The following is a 17,842-nucleotide window of genomic DNA, read 5'->3' as shown; positions in this document are numbered from 1 at the left end:
CCACTGTTGTTTTGTATATTTATCAATGATACTGATGAAGGTATATCAGGCTTAATGTCGAAGTTTGCAGATGACACAAAGGTTGGCAGGGTTGTTAATGACAGTATGCTACTGCAATAGAATCTAGGTCATGGGGTGTTGTCAATGATATATAGGAATTTTGCTAGTAGGGAAAAGGAGGTGATTATCCTCTTGTATAAGGCAATGGTCAAGCCACACCTTGAGTACTGCGTACAGGTCTGGAGGCCTCATTTTAGGAAGGATGTAGAGTTGCGCGGGTACAGAGAAGGGCAACAAGATTGGTGAGGGGAACGAAGGGATGGTCTTTCCAAGAATGGCTTAATTTCTGCAAATTGCAGAGTCTGGAGACTAGGCACCTGCGAGGTGATCTGATTGAGGTGTATAAGGTCTTGAATGGGTTCAGCAGGCTCAATTCTGATGGGATTCTTCCTCTTGCTCAGATTACGAAGAGGGGGGCATAAATTCAAATGGAGGAAAGACAGTTATAGAATAGATGTACGTAAATTTACCTTTAGCCAGCGGGTAGTTGTTCGTCTTTAGCTAGCGGGTAGATGGAAGTTGATAACTCAAAATAAATTCAAGGAGGAACTAGACAGACGTTTAAAGGGTATGGATGTGTGAAATGGTTTTTTTTTTTTTTTTTTTCTTTTTTGGCTGATGCTACATAAGCTCGATTTCTCGTTTCACATGCCTCTACTACTACTACTACTACTATCTGGTGCCCGATCGGCGGCACGTGGAGCAGGCCAGAGAACACATGCAATTTAGTCCAGGCTAAGGCGTAAGCTGACTTAGGAGTAAGACCTTAGTCCTTAGCTTGGAGTAAGGTCTAGCCAGCTTACTAATTTTGCTGCAATTGTAAATGATATAAGCACTAACAGATCTTTCTGTATAATTACTTTGTTATCTATAGCCGTTTTTATGCTTGGATTTCAACGCTATTCAACTAATACTAATACTAAATGCTAAATACTAAAATGACCTTGAAAACTTAGATCCAGAACTCATAACAAGCGTAGATTTGTATGTGGACTTCTGAAAGGGTTGAGGTCTCCCAATATTTGTCTTTGGAAGACAGAGAAAGACATTATTTAGTAATCTCACATCTTAATTATATTTATTCAAAACACTGAGTTCTTTTCAGCTTAGTGTTTAATCACACTTCATCTCTCTCTCTCTCTCTCTCTCTCTCTCTCTTAAAATCTCCCCTTTTCCTTCAACCCATGCACGTTAGTACTAGTACTAATACTACTACTTACTAGTACCACTACTAATACTAATATAAAATAACACCAATAACACAATACTATAATATGATAAATACTAATACTTACTAGTACTAATACTAGAACTAGGTGCTAGATGACTCGCATCAACCTGCGCAATATCACCACTTTGCTTATTGGAGGCTTGAAGTGGTGAAACCCATGTTTAGTCTCTAGAGCAAAGTTTCCGGCATTCACCCTTCTCTCATCTTCTTCAACCCATGCACGGTATTACTAGTACTAACTAGTCCCACTACTAATACTAATAGAAAATAGAACTAATAATACAATACTATAATATAATACTAATACGTACTAACACTAGATGGTAGGTGACTCTCATCAACCGATGCAATAAAAACCACTTTGTTATTGGAGGCTTGAAGTGGTGAAACTCATGTTTAGTCACCAGAGCAAAAGGTTTTGAATCCTTTCAAGTTTCGGGTTTTCCTTAAAAAAAAAAGTATCTAACTACATAGGTTTGCAGCTTAGCCTTTTATCCATGTAATGCAGAACAGTCCTGTTTACCCAGCTTTCAGCTTTATTCTCTCAGAACATTTTTTATTGTATTTAGGCGGTCCCGGGAAACCTTTGGCAACTGCACCATCTATCGTCCGGATAATTTATATCATTCTAGTCTAATATAGCCCTTCTCTCCCCTTTCTTTGCCCAATTACAATTTTGGAAAGACTTTAAGACGACACAAAAATAGATACATTTAGAAACTCAAAGTCGAAGTTAAAGTGTCCAAATTATAAATAATTGTCAGTCCATTTCATTGTCCGCAACGTCATCAATTGAGATTACCATGTGCAAGCATCAACAATTTCTAGGCACGCGTGACAGCAAGGGATGATTTTTTGCGGCACGCCCATGGTATGACACATTCGAATTTCTTATTTCTATGTTCATACATCTGTCCAAGTGACATGCACAGTGTTGATACACTGTCCAAGTTCACGTTATACCAGTGATGGGCATAATAAATAAATAAATAATCTATTATGGCATTTCCATAATTGATTATTAAAATTTATTATCCATTTTTTCCTTTTCAAGTTCTTGTATTCGCCGTTTTGGTTTTTATGTACCAGATTTTTGAAGATACTGTTGAGATGATTCAATAACTCATAATCAGCATGCTTGCTCCAGTTAAACTGTATGAGCGGGACTCACCGTTGAATGCAATGAAAAGTATATTGAAGGAATTAGAGAGAAAAATCGACTTTATGCTTTCATTTTCCCTTATTACATTTTATCGCAATTTGCGCCTGTTTTTCCCTGATCTCCAGAGAAATGCAAATATGGGGTTTATTTTAAATAGTATTACTTTTGATTTTTTTTTTTTTTTTTTTTTTTTACGATTACCCTTTTTCACCTCTTTCGTTTTAGTGTTTATCCCGTCTACCTTTTGTGTATTGCAGGAAAACTACTTCTGTTCTCTTAAGGTATTTTTTTTTTTTTCTCTCTTTTTCTTCCTCTTTAGAAATCCGTTTAGTACCGTTCTGAATCAATTCAAGTGATTTCTATACATGAGCAGAATATTTCTTAGTACTGGCAAATCAATCGTATTTGGCATGTGCCTAACATACGTCTGGAATAAAATGTATCTCGCAAAGTTTAAAACAACAGTCCTTGAATTTGAATGCTCAATTTCCAGCAATAATCTGGTACCTTAACATTTCCATCGTGCAGCAAAACTGCTTCTAAAATAAATTTTCGGCATCATTAAATATAAAGCATTCATTAGGACTGTGTTCAGTGCTCAATTCAATCTTTACAGAAACATATACTGTCTTCATTAAGGAAATATTTTGAAAACACTTTGTGACGTTTTCGATATACTTTAATTTCTGGTAGGTAGTCCAAATTTTTTCAAGTGAAGGTCTGCAACAAAAGAATCCTCTTCTTAATCATCACTATTTACTTTATCCTATATTTTTTGGGGGGGGGGATGATCCAGCATCGGCAGGTCTTCATTATGTGAAAGAGGCCTTAGATGATATATTGGGATATTTTGTGCTGGGCTTGCTTTTACTGTATATCCCTGATATATTTGTCATACAGAAATTAGGATCGCCGTCCACCCCACACCGAGTTCGAGTCCCGTTGATGACGTGAGGAATTTTTACGGGCTTTTTTCACAGTTAATCGGTCTCGAGGGAGGGTAGCATGGTTTTTCTCCCGGAAACTCGAGTTTTTCGTATAGAAAACAGAAAATTTATCTCAGAACACATGAATTTACAGACAATATACAACATGGCCTTAGTCACTAATGCTCCTAAAACTCTACAACAACAATAATATACAGAAATAGCAATCATCAATGTGGTTGCCTAGTTCTGATCACACTATAGGAGTTGCAAAAGGCATACTTTTATTTTCCTCGTTGGCCAAATCACCCGATATTTAGTGCAGGTAATACAGCCCATATGTGTGTACCAAGTTTTTCCCTGATCATCAACCTTGCATCCGAAATACAAACAATATTGCACGTTTAGTAATAGTGTAGATTATCTTCCTCTGAGTTTTTGTTTTAAACTATAAATGTAGCAAAAATGTCAGGGTGATTCAGACACTTCCTTTGCTTTTCCTTAAATATTTTAACAATACAATGCTAAGAAAACACAGAAGAAACGAAGAATATGCAATAGTATTCAGCTGAACTGTACAAGTACTCACTGCAACGGTCTTTCTGTTACTGAAAGAGAGAGAGGTGGGAGGAATGAAGACAAAGTTGAACATGTTAACCTTCCCCAACATTACTGCCATCTACGAGCACATCGAACATTATTTGCAGATAATACAACAGTGTCATATCTACTTCCCTAAATTGCAGTAAGTTATGCATATTATGAGTAAATATAAAAACCTGTATATATGTGGAAATTGTGATGTGAAATTTTATGAATTATTTTCAAAATCTCGCATAAATGACTGCAAATAGCTGATACATTAGTTGAGGTAAAAATCATATTGGCCAGTGTTATTAATGAAGGTCTGTATTAAAAACACCCACATGTATTAATAGCACTATTCATATTACGAGCATTTGTATGAATTATAGAAAATAAGGAAGACCATTTTGCATTCATATAGCATACCCATATTCACGCAGTTCATCTGAGAGTTAGAAGCATCTGGGTGATCATTAATTACAATTAATAAATAATTGCAAAGACTAATGAATTTCATTAATACATTATTGATTTTAGTAAAAACTATTAATTATATGCTGGTTTTCAATTGATAATACTCGATACTATAAAATATAGATCGTCATGATTTTTATTTACCGTATTTGACGGACGATAAGACGTATCCAGTTTTTTGAAGGAGAAATTTAGGAAAAAGTACTGTATTTTATTGCTTATATTTGAAGAACAAATTCACAAATAAAGGTATCATTTCGTCGTTGGAGAAAGATCAAAATGTCTTTCAGCTGCACCGTTCATGTTCTTTGACATAATTTAACACCTTCAATTCAACCTGAAACGAACAGTGTTGAAAACTTCTTTTGCCTTATACCCATTTCGTCAAGAATACGAATTTATAAAGAATTAAAACAACCGACTTACATGCAAGAAAGAAACATGAGCTACTAAAGAGATGTTTTTTCTCTCCAATGGTGACGTATAGATTTATAAAAGGGATATGCTGATTGTAGGAGGTCACGGATAGGGTTAATAAACTGATTATTAATACTGGTAATTTGGACTCATCGCACTGTATTTTGTTGCTCGTGTAAATATCAGCAGGAAGAAGCAGGGCAAGGGCGTGGGGGAGGGAGGATTGTCGGAGTGTGACATAAGGCCGAGTTTCTACCGTGGATAAGGGGACGGTTGAGTGGCAAATGACAAAGGGTGGTTATCAATTCGCACTGCTCTTTTTGGATTAATGTGATTAGTGGAGTTTCTCAGAGTTCGGCGCTAGGTCCATTGTTGTTTTCTGTATTTATTAATGATATTGATGAAGTATATCAGGTTTAATGTCTAAGTTCACAGATAATACATAGGTGCGCCGGGTGTTTAATGACAGTAATCAAGGTACGCTAATTACAACATGATCTACAAAAATTAAACAGATAGGTTGAGAAATGGCAATTGAAGTTTAACATTGGCAAATGCAAGGTACTGCATATGGTCGCCAGCAATCCCAGATTAACTTGCTGACTGCGTGGTAATATCTCAGGGTAGTGAAAAATGAAAACGTCCTGGGGGTAATTGTGCAGTCAGATACGATCTTCTCTGAGCAGTGCAGAGAGGCCGCGATGACAACCATGGGGTTTTATTAATGATATACAGGCATTTTGCTAGCAGGGATAAGGAGTTTATTATTTCACAGTATACAGCAATGGTTAGGCCACATCTTGAGTACTGCAGACACATCTGGCCTCGTTTTAGAAAGCATGAGGATCTGCCGGAACGGATGCAGAGAATGGCAACGAGATTGTTGAGTGGAACAAAAGGGTGCGCTTACCAAGAAAGGCTCCAGTTCTGCAAATCGCCGCGTTGGAGGCATATGCGAGGGGGCTGATTGAAGTGTTTTAAGTCTGGTCAGACGGAGTTCTCTCAGGGGTCCTCTTTACGGCTGCCATCTACCTATTCCTGTCTCAGCAAACAGAATTTATCAGTTATGCAGACGACTTGAAGCTCCTCTATCGGGTCAACGGGACCGCCCAACCTGATTCTGTTTCTGAAACCATTATCAATAGCCTCAAGAATCTGATTACATACTTGGAACAGTTTTCTCTTAAGATAAATCCAAAAAAATCTGCACAAATGGTATTTTCCCTCAAATCAAACCCAACGCAACTAAACCTGGAAATCCACGGAACTCCCATTACCCCAGTCTTCAAGCACAAATATCTCGGCGTTATATTCGACCCTAAACTCGGTTTCAAACACCATGTTGCAGACATTCCCAACAAGGTCTGCAGAGCAAGATGACTTGCCAAACAACACCTCCTTCATGTCACAGAGCCTGAGTACAAGCTCCATTGCAATACATATACCGGTTTCTGCAGCCAGCCGTCACCTACGGGTCAGAAATCTGGGCGACGGCAACGAAAACCACGCTAAAAACCATTGCATCTGATGAGTACTGGCTTCTTCGGTGGGTCCTCTTCAAGCATAAACTGCCACCACTCATACATACTTCAGATATCACCCAACTTCTAAATTACAGAAAAGTTTCCAAACGGATATTTGCCCTCCGCTTGCTTGTGTCAATTAAAATGATAGCGGGTGAAGTCAATACGCCAAATTTTTGACAGATGTGCAATTGGAGGATCCCCCCAAAACCCTTAAGAGCCCTCCCCTCTCTGCAGTCTGTGACGTGACGGCTCAGAATAGGGGACAGATTCCTGCCCATGGAGATGCTCCACAACGTCCAGGAGATAGATGTGGACTACAAAAAGTTCATAGAGGACAAATCGTACAGAAGCCGCATCATCAAGAACCAGCGTTCGTCTTCAACCAGGTGACTGTCATCGTCCTTTCATCGCTTTTCATGTGTCTTCATGTCACATGTTAATATTAATTTTATATGTAAAATATGTAATTATACGTTTTATGTCTTAATATATGTTTTAAGTAATTTTTCTTGTATAAGTTATTTAATGTTAAACCCCTAGCATTGTCGCTGTTGTGGGTATTATTGCATCAGGCAATCATGTAACCAATCACTGCCTGCAATAAAGATATTTATATTTTCACTCTATCCTTGTACGGTCGACTATCTTCGGAGAAATATTAAAAAAATTTCCGAATTTTTGAGGGTACCGTAATTATAATTAATTATCTTATTTTCAGGACCATAAGACCCTTTTTTTTTCCCTGGAAAATGGTCCTTAAAATTCTCCTGCGTCTTACAGTTCAAAAATATACTTGGTGCACGTATTTTGTTTTTTTTTTTTTTTCATATCAGATTATATATTGCAATAGTGGCAAACACCGCGGAACTCGTGGTGTTTTGGATGAAAAAAAAAAAAATAAAAAAATAAAAAAAATATCCCAGAAGAAATATCTCCGGAAGAAATACCCCAGAAGACAAAACATTCAGGAATAACTGTCAAGAATGAAAATGAATAGACAATCAATTATTTTATTCAATGCAAATTTAAAATACAAATGAGAAAGATGGTTTTTAATCGGACTTGCAACGTTTCATAAAATATTTCATAAATAGCCCTAGATGAAAATCGCCCCCCACCAAAAGGAAATAAAAAAAAAAAAAGAAAACACGCAAAATCAACGCCATCGTATATTTTATTTTCCTATAGATATTATTGCTAAATTCCATACCCTGTTCTGAGCTTTTATTAATATTAATTTAGAAAAATTCTTTCCAGTTGTAAAATTCAATTTATTCAAACTACTCTTCATAGTTTTGCTGGCGCCCGTTGTCCGGTAAGCTCGCCGAAATCTAAGGTTTCAGCAAAATTTTTGTTTCATCTGCAAACTTAGACGTTAAGCTATATACCTTCATCACTATCATTAACAAATATAGAAAACAACAAGGAGCCAAGCACTGAACCCTGAGGAGAGTCTACAACATTAGTTCAAGAAGAGCAGCGTCCCCATTAATAATAGCTCTTTGTGTTCTTCTAATCAACTACCACTTTACCCACAGCAGTAAGTAACTTGCCATTAATGCCACACTGCTCCAATTTGTACAGCAGTCTTTCATTGGGAAACAGTATCAAAAGAGTTCCAGAAATCCAAGTATATGATGTCAAAATTATTTTTTGCATCATAGTAGCCAATCAGATTTTATTTGTTAACAAGATTAGTATTAGTATTAGTATTTGTTGGCACTCAATCTTAAGGACACTAAAATAAGTGTTTTAGTATTAGTATTAGTATTAGTAACGGCCGTATGGTGCAAGAAAGCCTATGGCTTATGCTGCACCAGCCAAAAAAAAAAAAAAAAAAAAATCCGAACAAAACAATGATAAAAACAAAAATTAAATAAATAAATAAATAATAATAATTAATAAATAAATAAAAATAATAAAATGAAATAAAAAATAAATAAAAAGGAAATTAATCCTATCATCCTATGCGCTTCCCTTACCCGAAAGTACTATCCAGATGACCTTTGAATTTCCCCAAACTGTCGGCCTCCACCACCCATGAAGGCAACTTATTCCAGTAATTTATAACTCGCTGGCTAAAATAAAACTTCCTGCAGTCCAATCTAAACATTTCCCCCCGTAACTTGAATTCATGTCCCCTAGTTCTAGCATCATTTATAATCTTGAAAATTTCGTCCTCATTCATTTTACTGATGCCTCTCAGAGCCTTAAACACCTCAATCAAATCTCCTCTAAGGTGTCTAGTTTCCAAACTCTGCAACCCACATATTCGAAGTCTTTCTTCATAAGGACGCCCTTTTGCCGATCTCACCAAGCGAGTTACCCTTCTTTGCACCCTTTCAAGAAGCTCGATGTCTTTCTTTAGGTGCGGTCTCCATACTTGAACACAGTATTCCAAGTGTGGTCTAACATAAGCCTTATATAATGGGATTATCACGTCCCTATCTCTACTTGCAAAAGTTCGATAGATCATCGATAGGACACCATGGGCCTTTCTTGCAACCTGTTTACAATGCTCAGAGAATTTCATGTCTGACCGTATCGTAACACCCAAGTCCCTTTCCTCCAGTACTGGGTTTAGTTGAACTCCACCAAGTGAATAAGTTATTTTGGGATTACTGTTTCCCAGGTGTAATACCTTACACTTTGTTGGATTAAAGCACAGCTGCCAATTTTCTGACCATTCTTGAAGTCTATCTAGGTCTCTCTGAAGAAGCTCAGCTTGACAGTGATCATTAACTACTCTACCAATTTTAACATCATCTGCAAATTTAGACAAAACGCCCTCTATCCCTTCATCAATGTCGTTTATGAAAATTAAAAACAACAGTGGTCCTAATACTGATCCTTGGGTAACCCCACTTCTTACATCAACCCAATCTGAGGAATAGCCATTTATCACAACCCTCTGCCTCCTGCCCTGAAGCCATCCTTCTATCCATCTAAGGATTTTCCCAGTGATTCCAACCTGTTCCAGCTTATAAAGCAACCGCTCATGTGGGACTGAGTCAAAAGCTTTGCTGAAATCTAAATAAACAATGTCGAAATTATTCCCTAAATCCAGCTCGTGAGTGACCATTTCGAAATAGCGAACCAGATTTGTTAAACATGATTTTCCCTTTACAAAACCATGCTGAGTATCCTTGAGAATTTCAATTCGATCCAAATGATCCTGAATTCCACCCTTGATCATTGCCTCCATGATTTTCCCTACTACTGAAGCCAGACTGACAGGTCGATAATTTCCCACTTCACTTTTAGAGCCACCCTTATGTATGGGAGATACATTTGCACTTTTCCAATCCAAGGGAATCTCCCCAGAGTCTAGTGATGCTCGCATAATTAGCCTCAGTGGTTCAATGCACTCGCTTACCACCTCTCTTAAGATTATAGGGTATATTCCATCAACTCCAGGAGCCTTACTGGTCTGTAGGCTTGAAAGTTTTTTCATTAAATAATCTTGCGAAATTTCAATATCATTAATTACATATTTTTTAACTTCGCTCCCACAATTTCCCATTGCCACAAAAGGCTTTTCATTTGTAAATATCGATGCAAAATAACTGTTGAGTTCATCTGCAACGGCAGCTGGTGTATTTATTACTATCCCCTTTCCCTTACGTAAAGGTCCGATCTGGTTTGTCCTGCTCTTCTTGGAATTTATATATGTGAAGAATTCTTTATCCCCCCTCTTTGCTCTGTTTGCTAGTGATTTCTCATAAACTGCCTTTGCCTGTCGAACCTTTTCTGTGGCTCTATTACACATCACCTTGTAGCTGTTATAGGCTTCAGTACTTTTTATTGCTCTGTAACTTTTCCATGCCTCCTTTTTCTGCTCAAGTAATGTGGCAACTTCACTATTCATCCAACTTGGAACCCTTCTCGTGGAGTATTTTTTTAATGGTATATACGCATTTAAGGCATCTGTGATTAATGTTTTAAAAGCGTACCACAGTTCAATTGTATTCATTCTCTGCGCGATATCTACCCAGTTAATAGAGGCCATGTAGTACCTTAAGGCATCGTAATTTCCTTTTCTGAAATTAAAACCCATTCCTTTGCCTTTTACTTCTGCTACCTCTCTCGTCATCATCCACCGTAGAACTCCATGATCACTTCCTGCTACTGGTTCCTCTACTGTCAGCGCTGTTATGTCATCTGATTCATGTGTGATGATGAGGTCTAGGATATTCTTTTCTCTAGTACTTTCCCTGACATGTTGATACAAATAACAGTCATCTAGTTGATTTAAAAATTTTGTTCCCCATGTCGAGTTTCCTTCCCATTTACTCCAATCAATTAGAGGCAAATTGAAATCACCCATAATAAGGCATTGACGCTTACTTGCCCATTCCATTTGCATGTAGAGGCTTTTGTCATAGTCTTCACAATCACCTGGTCTGTAGATTACTCCTACTCGCATTGTACCTTTGTTTCCAACTATCTCACACCATACAGACTCTATACTAGCATGTGAAATGTCTGAATCCGGGAAAGCTATCGTCGCACTCAGGCTGCTTCTGATAAGAAGCATTACCCCACCACCCCTTCTATCTACTCTATCCTTCCTAAATACATTATACAAGCCGTACTGAAACTCATCATCCCCAATTTCCGGGTGGCACCACGTCTCTGTAAGCCCTATTATGTCCGCGTTACTTGTTTTAACCAGCAGTTCGAATTCGCTCATTTTATTGACGACACTTCTAACGTTACTGTATAAACAATTAAGATTTACTGTTCTTGTATATTTAACAACCCTAACACAACCCTTGAAGTTTTTTAGGCTCTCTTCCCTGATATTAGCTACCTGCTCACGTGAAACGTCTTTGCCCCCAGAACATCTAGATAATACGTCCAGTTGGGGTAACAGATAAGAACTCTTAAGGTATGTGCAAGAGTTACATTGACCAATATTATCAGATAAACGCGTGTCAGTATTACCCACATCCCCCCTAACTAGCAGTTTCCCTGAGCCTTTAAGGTATCCTCAATAATACTGGCAAAAACCTTTGCACCACCTTTGTTTAAGTGTATCCCGTCTCTACAAAACAAATTCCTTCTACCTACAAGTGTGGGCCATGCTGATAGAAATTTACCCCCTAAAGCCTTGCAGATTCCTTCAAGTCTTGAGTTAATCCACAAGGCTCTTAACATATAATCCCTCCTATCGTGTCTGGGCAGAATTGCAGACACATAGACATTATGGCCTAGCTCGCGACATTTCCTCAGCATGGTCCTGTATTTTTCCAACAAATCGTCAGATCGTGTAGATGTTCTAGATGTTCTAGATAGATCTAGATGTTCATACATTGCTTCTTTAACCAATGACTCCATTATTTTACTTGAAACAGAAGTTAACAGGTCTGGAATTACTCATGTCATATTTTTATCCCCCATTGTAAATTGGAGATGTATTCGCATATCTCCCCCACCATAGGGACCTCCCCTGAATTCAAAGTTGGGCTCATAATTATGGCCAAGAGTTTGGTTACCTCCTTTGCTGCCTCCTTTAATATAATCGGATAGATCGATCCCAGCTTCAAAGATTTCTCTTCCACTTTCCTTTCAGTTGTCAGAAAATCATTTAGCTTCCTGTTAGAGTTTGATAAACTTCTGGCATCCACTTCCCTAAAGAATTCGTCATGTGTGAATGTACGATTCAAAACACCTATTCAGTTCGTCAGCAACCAGAGCAGGATCACATCATCAACATCATCATCATTATCATAAACAGCAGTTTCATCAACAGTGATTCAGACCTCTTCCTTCTACTGTGAATATAAGTTTAAGAAGTCTTTTGCTGCTTTTCTTTGCTTTTTTTGCCAAGAACTTCTCGTAATCTGCCTTAGCTTGTCTAACCTCCTTTGTAATTACAAAGTACTTCATATCTGCCATAAGCTTCTGTACATCTCATGATTTATACGCATCCCATGCATTTTTTCTCTGTGCCAGAAGTCTCATCACCAAAAATAAACAAAATAAACAGAAATTTGTAAAATTTAAAACACAGTCCAAATTAATAGTTTTATTTATCTCTTTTTTGAAATAAAAGACAGAAGGGTCAAGTTGACCCTTCTGTCGATTTCTCGAATTCTCTGTCGTAAATTGATGGTTGGCAATTATGCATATTCCAATTTAAAGAGCAACCTTTCACATGCAACAGTATCAAAAGCTTTGCCTATTTCTAAGTACTGCATGTGATTGTTTTTTCTTTCTTTCTTAGCAGATTTTTTAGCATATTAGATCTATGGCCATAGTGCACCATGCATGTGTTAAGTAGTTATTTACTTACGGATCGAGAAGTTTGTAAAACTATTATCAGAAATGAAATTTTGTTTTCCTAGCTAAAGGAGGTAGTGTAAAGAAAGCAATATGAAACGCATCAGCTATCTAAACTGTAGGAAGTTTAATATTTTTAATCACATTTGAGAAGTAATTATACATTTTATGCTATGCTACTTTTATCAACTTCAGTAACTTCCTTAATGGGATAAACAAAAAAATGTATTTATTTATTTATTTTTAATATTTATGATCCAGATCCACAGTTAATATCCTCCGAGTTTTATTTTATACGATTTTTCCTAAATAGAAAGCAGATTTGTGAAATCCTGGTGTTTATATATGTGACGTAATTATGGGGCAAACTATTAAGAGAAATATGTATTTCTGTTCCAACTATTAGTTTATAGACTCGCTCACCAACTGTATCATTCAGAAGTAATAGTAACTGAAAATGATGCAAGGAAGCAAACTTATTATTAAAAAAAAAAAAAAAAAAACCTTCCTACATCATTTGTAACCTTGCCTTTTTATTTTTGGCTGATGCTATATAAGCTATCTTTCTTGCATCATTTGCTACTACTAATATTAATACTAATTTCTAGCAGGAACAAGGCAGTGATTATCCCGTTGTGTAAGGCAGTAGTTGAGCAGCATTTTGCATTCAGGTCTAGAGCTTCATTTAAGGGTGTGGATCATTTAAGGAACGGGCGCAAAAGAAGAGCAACAAGATCAGTCGTAGAGCACTATGCCCAAAAGGATACTTGTCCCAAGAAAGGTTCTGCAAAATGCAGTCTCTGGAATCTGGGTACTTGCAAGGAGAACTGAAGTGTTTAAGGCTTTAAATGCATTGAGTAATCTAAATACTGGTGGCATCCTTCCTCTTTCTCTGACAACGCACACAAGGATACATAAATTTAAACTGGAAAAGGATGGTTGTCGGGTAGATGTGCAAAATTTGTTTCAAGCCAGAAAGTAACTGATTGTTGGGACGAGTTTCCATCTAATGTTGTGGAAATGAGTAGTTGGATACATTTAAGGAAGGATTATCCAAATTGTTAGAGCTAGTGAAGATGGAGAAGTTGATGTAGGAAGATTTTTTTGGCTGATGTTGCATAAATTTGCTTCCTTGTATCGTTTGCCATTACTAATACTTCTGATCGTTACAATTGGCGAGCAAGTTCCAACTGATCGTTGGAACAGAAATACATATTTCTCTTTGTAGTTTACCCAATGATTGCGGAACATACTTAGACATCAGGAGCTCATAAAACTTCTTTCTACTTAGGGAAAAAAAATTGGCTAAAATAAAACTTGGAGGTATGCTACTAAGTATAAATTTTCATTACTGTATAAATATCAATAAGGAAGCTACTGCAGTCTGTAAAATTAGCATAATATGTATAATCACTTCTCACATGTGATTAAAAATAAACAAAGGGACTATAGCATAGATAGTTGATGCTTTTCATATGCCTTCCTTTGACATTGAATGAATGTCACATTCATTTTGCACTTAAGCAGCAGACTATAAATTTTTAGCATGTAGAGCAATTTACTACGAAGTTTTGCACCTTAGTTAAATTTTAATGATAACAAACTAGAGTTAAAAAAGGAGACGAAACACAAAAAACACCGCGCACCCTCTTTTTCTGAATATTGGAACCAACAGCTATAGACTGTTTTTAATATACAGCACTTCAAAAAACTCAAACTGATAAGTGAACATCTGGGGGGAGGAGGGGAAGAGAGCCAAGACGGAGACTGTACTGAACCAGAAGAAAGCTACAATAGCGTTAACAGACCAATAATAGCATCGTGTATAATTATACACTACTTTATTGCAGAATGTCCATCCTGGAATATAATTTATGTTCAAAGGCTATTTATTTTATTTAAATATATATAAGTAAAGCGTTACATTAATGCGTAAAGAGCCTATTGTCTTCACTTCCGTCCGTCCGTTCATCCACATGCAATAAATCAACTTTCGGTGGATGAATTTTCCCGAAATTTTATATTTGGCTTTTTTAGAAAAATTTGTTGAGCCATTTCAAATTTCATTATAATCTCACAAATGGAAATCCAGCAAGTATTATTATTTTTTTTCCCTACTACCATATAGGCTATCCATATACCGTATATTGTAGCTGAAGCACTGGAAATGTTTTTTACCGTGCATTGATTGAAGAACTGAATGGGGAATATAGCAGTTGCGCAGAAAATAAAATTTTCACGATTTGCGCATAAACGTCATTGCATGTTCCTCGTTTTTTTTTTTTTTTTTTTTATTATAAATCAGGAATTGTTACTATTCGTTAACGCGCCTGAAATATAATACACTGCATATATTAACTAACTTGTTCATTTTGCTCTAGAATAATTTTTTTAAAAAATTTAAACTGATAAATTATAATAATTATATGCATATTCGTTTTTCTGTAAAAAGAAAAAAATTCTTTTAGAGACGTAAGGTGTCCGCATACCTGTGTATCTATTAGCATGTAGCGCCTTAATTTACAAAAAAATAAAATAAATAATAAATAATAATAATAAAATTGTGCTGAATCTTTGCCTTTATGATTGCATGAAGTCTCTGTGGAACACATTTATCGGGGTTTTTTTTGTTTTTTTGTAAACGTCCTCCGATATTTTTAGCATTCGGTTTTCAAAAGCAGTCCAGTTCAACTTTGTTTTTTGATCAGTCTCTCCTCACACGCACCCGACTATTCAATTCATCCTAGAGGTCCTCTACAAAAATGAGGTCAGAGTTCACGGCTGGCCAGTCCAACTTTTCGATGCTCATGGCCTGAAATCAGTCCATCACAACCTGAGCAGTATGACAAGAAATGCTGTCCGTACGATACAGGTATCCTTCCTTGACGCACAGCGACAACTCTAAGTAACCATTATTGTCTAGAACGTCTGAATTAACCTCAATATTCTTTTTTTTTTTTTTTTTTTTTTTTGTCCAAAAAAAAAAACTAATGGTCCTAGGCCAAAAAGAGACCATCACGTTGCTTCATTGTCAGGACGATACAGTCTGGCAGTTAGCGCTCCAGACATCCCTACACTCAGGCACGACTGTCAGACAGGTAAACCATGTACCGAAACTCGTCACTCCAAAGCACAGCTTCCCATTTGTCTATGGTCCAAGAACGGCGGAACTAACACCAAGCTAGACAGCGTCTAACCCCATAACATGCAGCGTCCTGAGCACTGGTGCTGGCATGTGTCTCAATTGGTCTCACTGTGTGTGTGTGTGTGTGTGTGTGTGTGTGTGTGTGTGTGTGTGTGTGTGTGTGTGTGTGTGTGTGTGCTGCAACAAAGGCGACCTGCGTTCCGAGCAGACGTTTCTTTACAGGGGCTCTTCTGCAATTCTGTCAGCCTCAGAGGTTTTCAGGGCTCTCCTGCCATTCTGTCAGCTTCAGAGGTTTCCCGGAGCATTTCAGCACCAATTACAGATAAATCACCAATTGTCAACTAGGTATCTTCAGTGTCTTTGAAATGTCACATTGGCGTCAGACGAGATTTATCAAAAACCTCGATATCCTCGCCTGACACCGATTAACTCAAACATGGTGTGAAAAAGGCCTATAACAGTTTCTCGTGTTATTCACGGCATTCGAACTCAGACCTCTTCAGCACAGTGTGGGGAGGATGGTGATTATAACCAGTGCTATATGCGGGTAAGGGCCTCTTTTCGTGTTCGTAAACCCTAGGTCTCTTCATTCTGGGGCCTCACTACGTTATATCAAACATATTGAAATGTCCCTATGTTCAATCTTTTTGTTGTTGTTGTTTGTTGTTAAAGAAACCCGAAAGGGACTCTATAAATTTTGTAATTAGGTTATTTCTACAACATTATTCCAGCCTTTACTTACATGAAATACGAACTTTGATGATGTTGTTCATGACTTTGCTAACCGAAAAAGTCGAAGAAAGAATTTATCTTAGAAATATGTATTCGAAAATTAGTTTGTAGAATTTTATTATTGGAATAATATCATGAAATTCTATATATTTTTTCGGGCCCCTATTTTTTATAGATCTTAAAAACTTCGTAGCCCTAGGCACAATGCCTAAATTGCTTAATGGATTTTTTTTTTTTTTTTTGTCTGACGCTTGCTTTCTTGCACCACATGCCCCTAGTAGTGGAAATAGCTTTCCAGAACTAGTAGGACGCTCATTTATGTACTTCCAAGACCTAACTCCTGCTAGCCAGCATATTTTGTTAACGAGCGATCCTTTTTTTAAATATTTAAATTTCCAGCCCTGGATATAACAAATTCTTTTGAAATGAAGGAAGCTGTAAAAAAGATTTTTTCCCCCCCCAGCTTTCTTCCTATTTTCCAGAATTTTCTAGGCCACAAAATCAAATGAGTTACTATGTGTATGTGTTGATAAACACGACTAATTTCGTTACTTTGTATCAAATTTATATTTGCATCTAATATAGGCGAAAAGTAATTTCGCCTATATTAGATGTTATATTACTGTCCATGATTAGTATTATTTTGAAATACCACAATTTTTCACCAGTAAGAAATAAAGGGGGTGGGGAGTGTTCATCGCAGAACATTTTGCCGGTATGAATATTTTCTCTCCAATTGGTCCAGATACCTGGTTGTTTATCATATCTAACAGGTGGAGCATGTGCATGTTGTACACGTAAATAGTGATTACTATGCAAGATCATGCGTGCATGGCGCACTTGTTTTTAATAGTACATAAATTCAATACTTTACTTTTTTTATTATTAATATGCCTTAAACTTAGCCCAATAAACACCTTACCGTTTAATTGACGTGATCTATATCCACAGCCCATTTTAACTGTTAGAAAAGTAAACAATTTTGCTTACTTACTGAAATTCCGTACGTAACACCGTTGCTTGGAGTACTGCGATAAAGACCAGAAACTGGGAATAATTGTATTTAAAAACTCCTTGAGTAACCGGCCAATCTTCCTCGTGAGGTCGCCCCTGTAGTTCATTGATTACGGATTGACTGAAAAAAATAAAAAATTAAATAATAATAATAATAATAATAATAATACACCTGAAGCACCTGCTCGAAAGCATATTAATTTTAAACGCACGCGACTGGTTTGTTACGTATATAAACTTATGGCTGCCAATGCTCGAAAATTGAAATTTTCCGATATCATTTAA

General features: G+C 36.9%; 1 protein-coding gene across 3 annotated transcripts in view; it reads right to left on the bottom strand.

Annotated features, from left to right (window-relative positions):
- Cbs (Cystathionine beta-synthase) overlaps positions 1-17,589 on the bottom strand; it is a 244,741-nt gene extending 227,152 nt beyond the window's left edge. For 2 of the 3 annotated variants that reach the window (XM_090381658.1, XM_090381662.1), the window contains exon 1: positions 17,466-17,574. The gene's annotated coding sequence lies outside the window, so the exon portion shown is untranslated. Of the gene's footprint in view, positions 1-17,465 lie in introns of all 3 variants that reach the window. The other variant, XM_090381660.1, reaches the window with a different exon arrangement.
- Positions 17,590-17,842: the final 253 nt, after the last annotated feature.

This window comes from Mastigoproctus giganteus, chromosome 9, assembly GCF_048544385.1.
Source record: "Mastigoproctus giganteus isolate SK-2022 chromosome 9, ASM4854438v1, whole genome shotgun sequence".
NCBI lineage: Eukaryota > Metazoa > Arthropoda > Arachnida > Uropygi > Thelyphonidae > Mastigoproctus > Mastigoproctus giganteus.
Note: the sequence above shows the minus strand (reverse complement) of the source record. Positions and strands in the feature narration are given on the sequence as shown.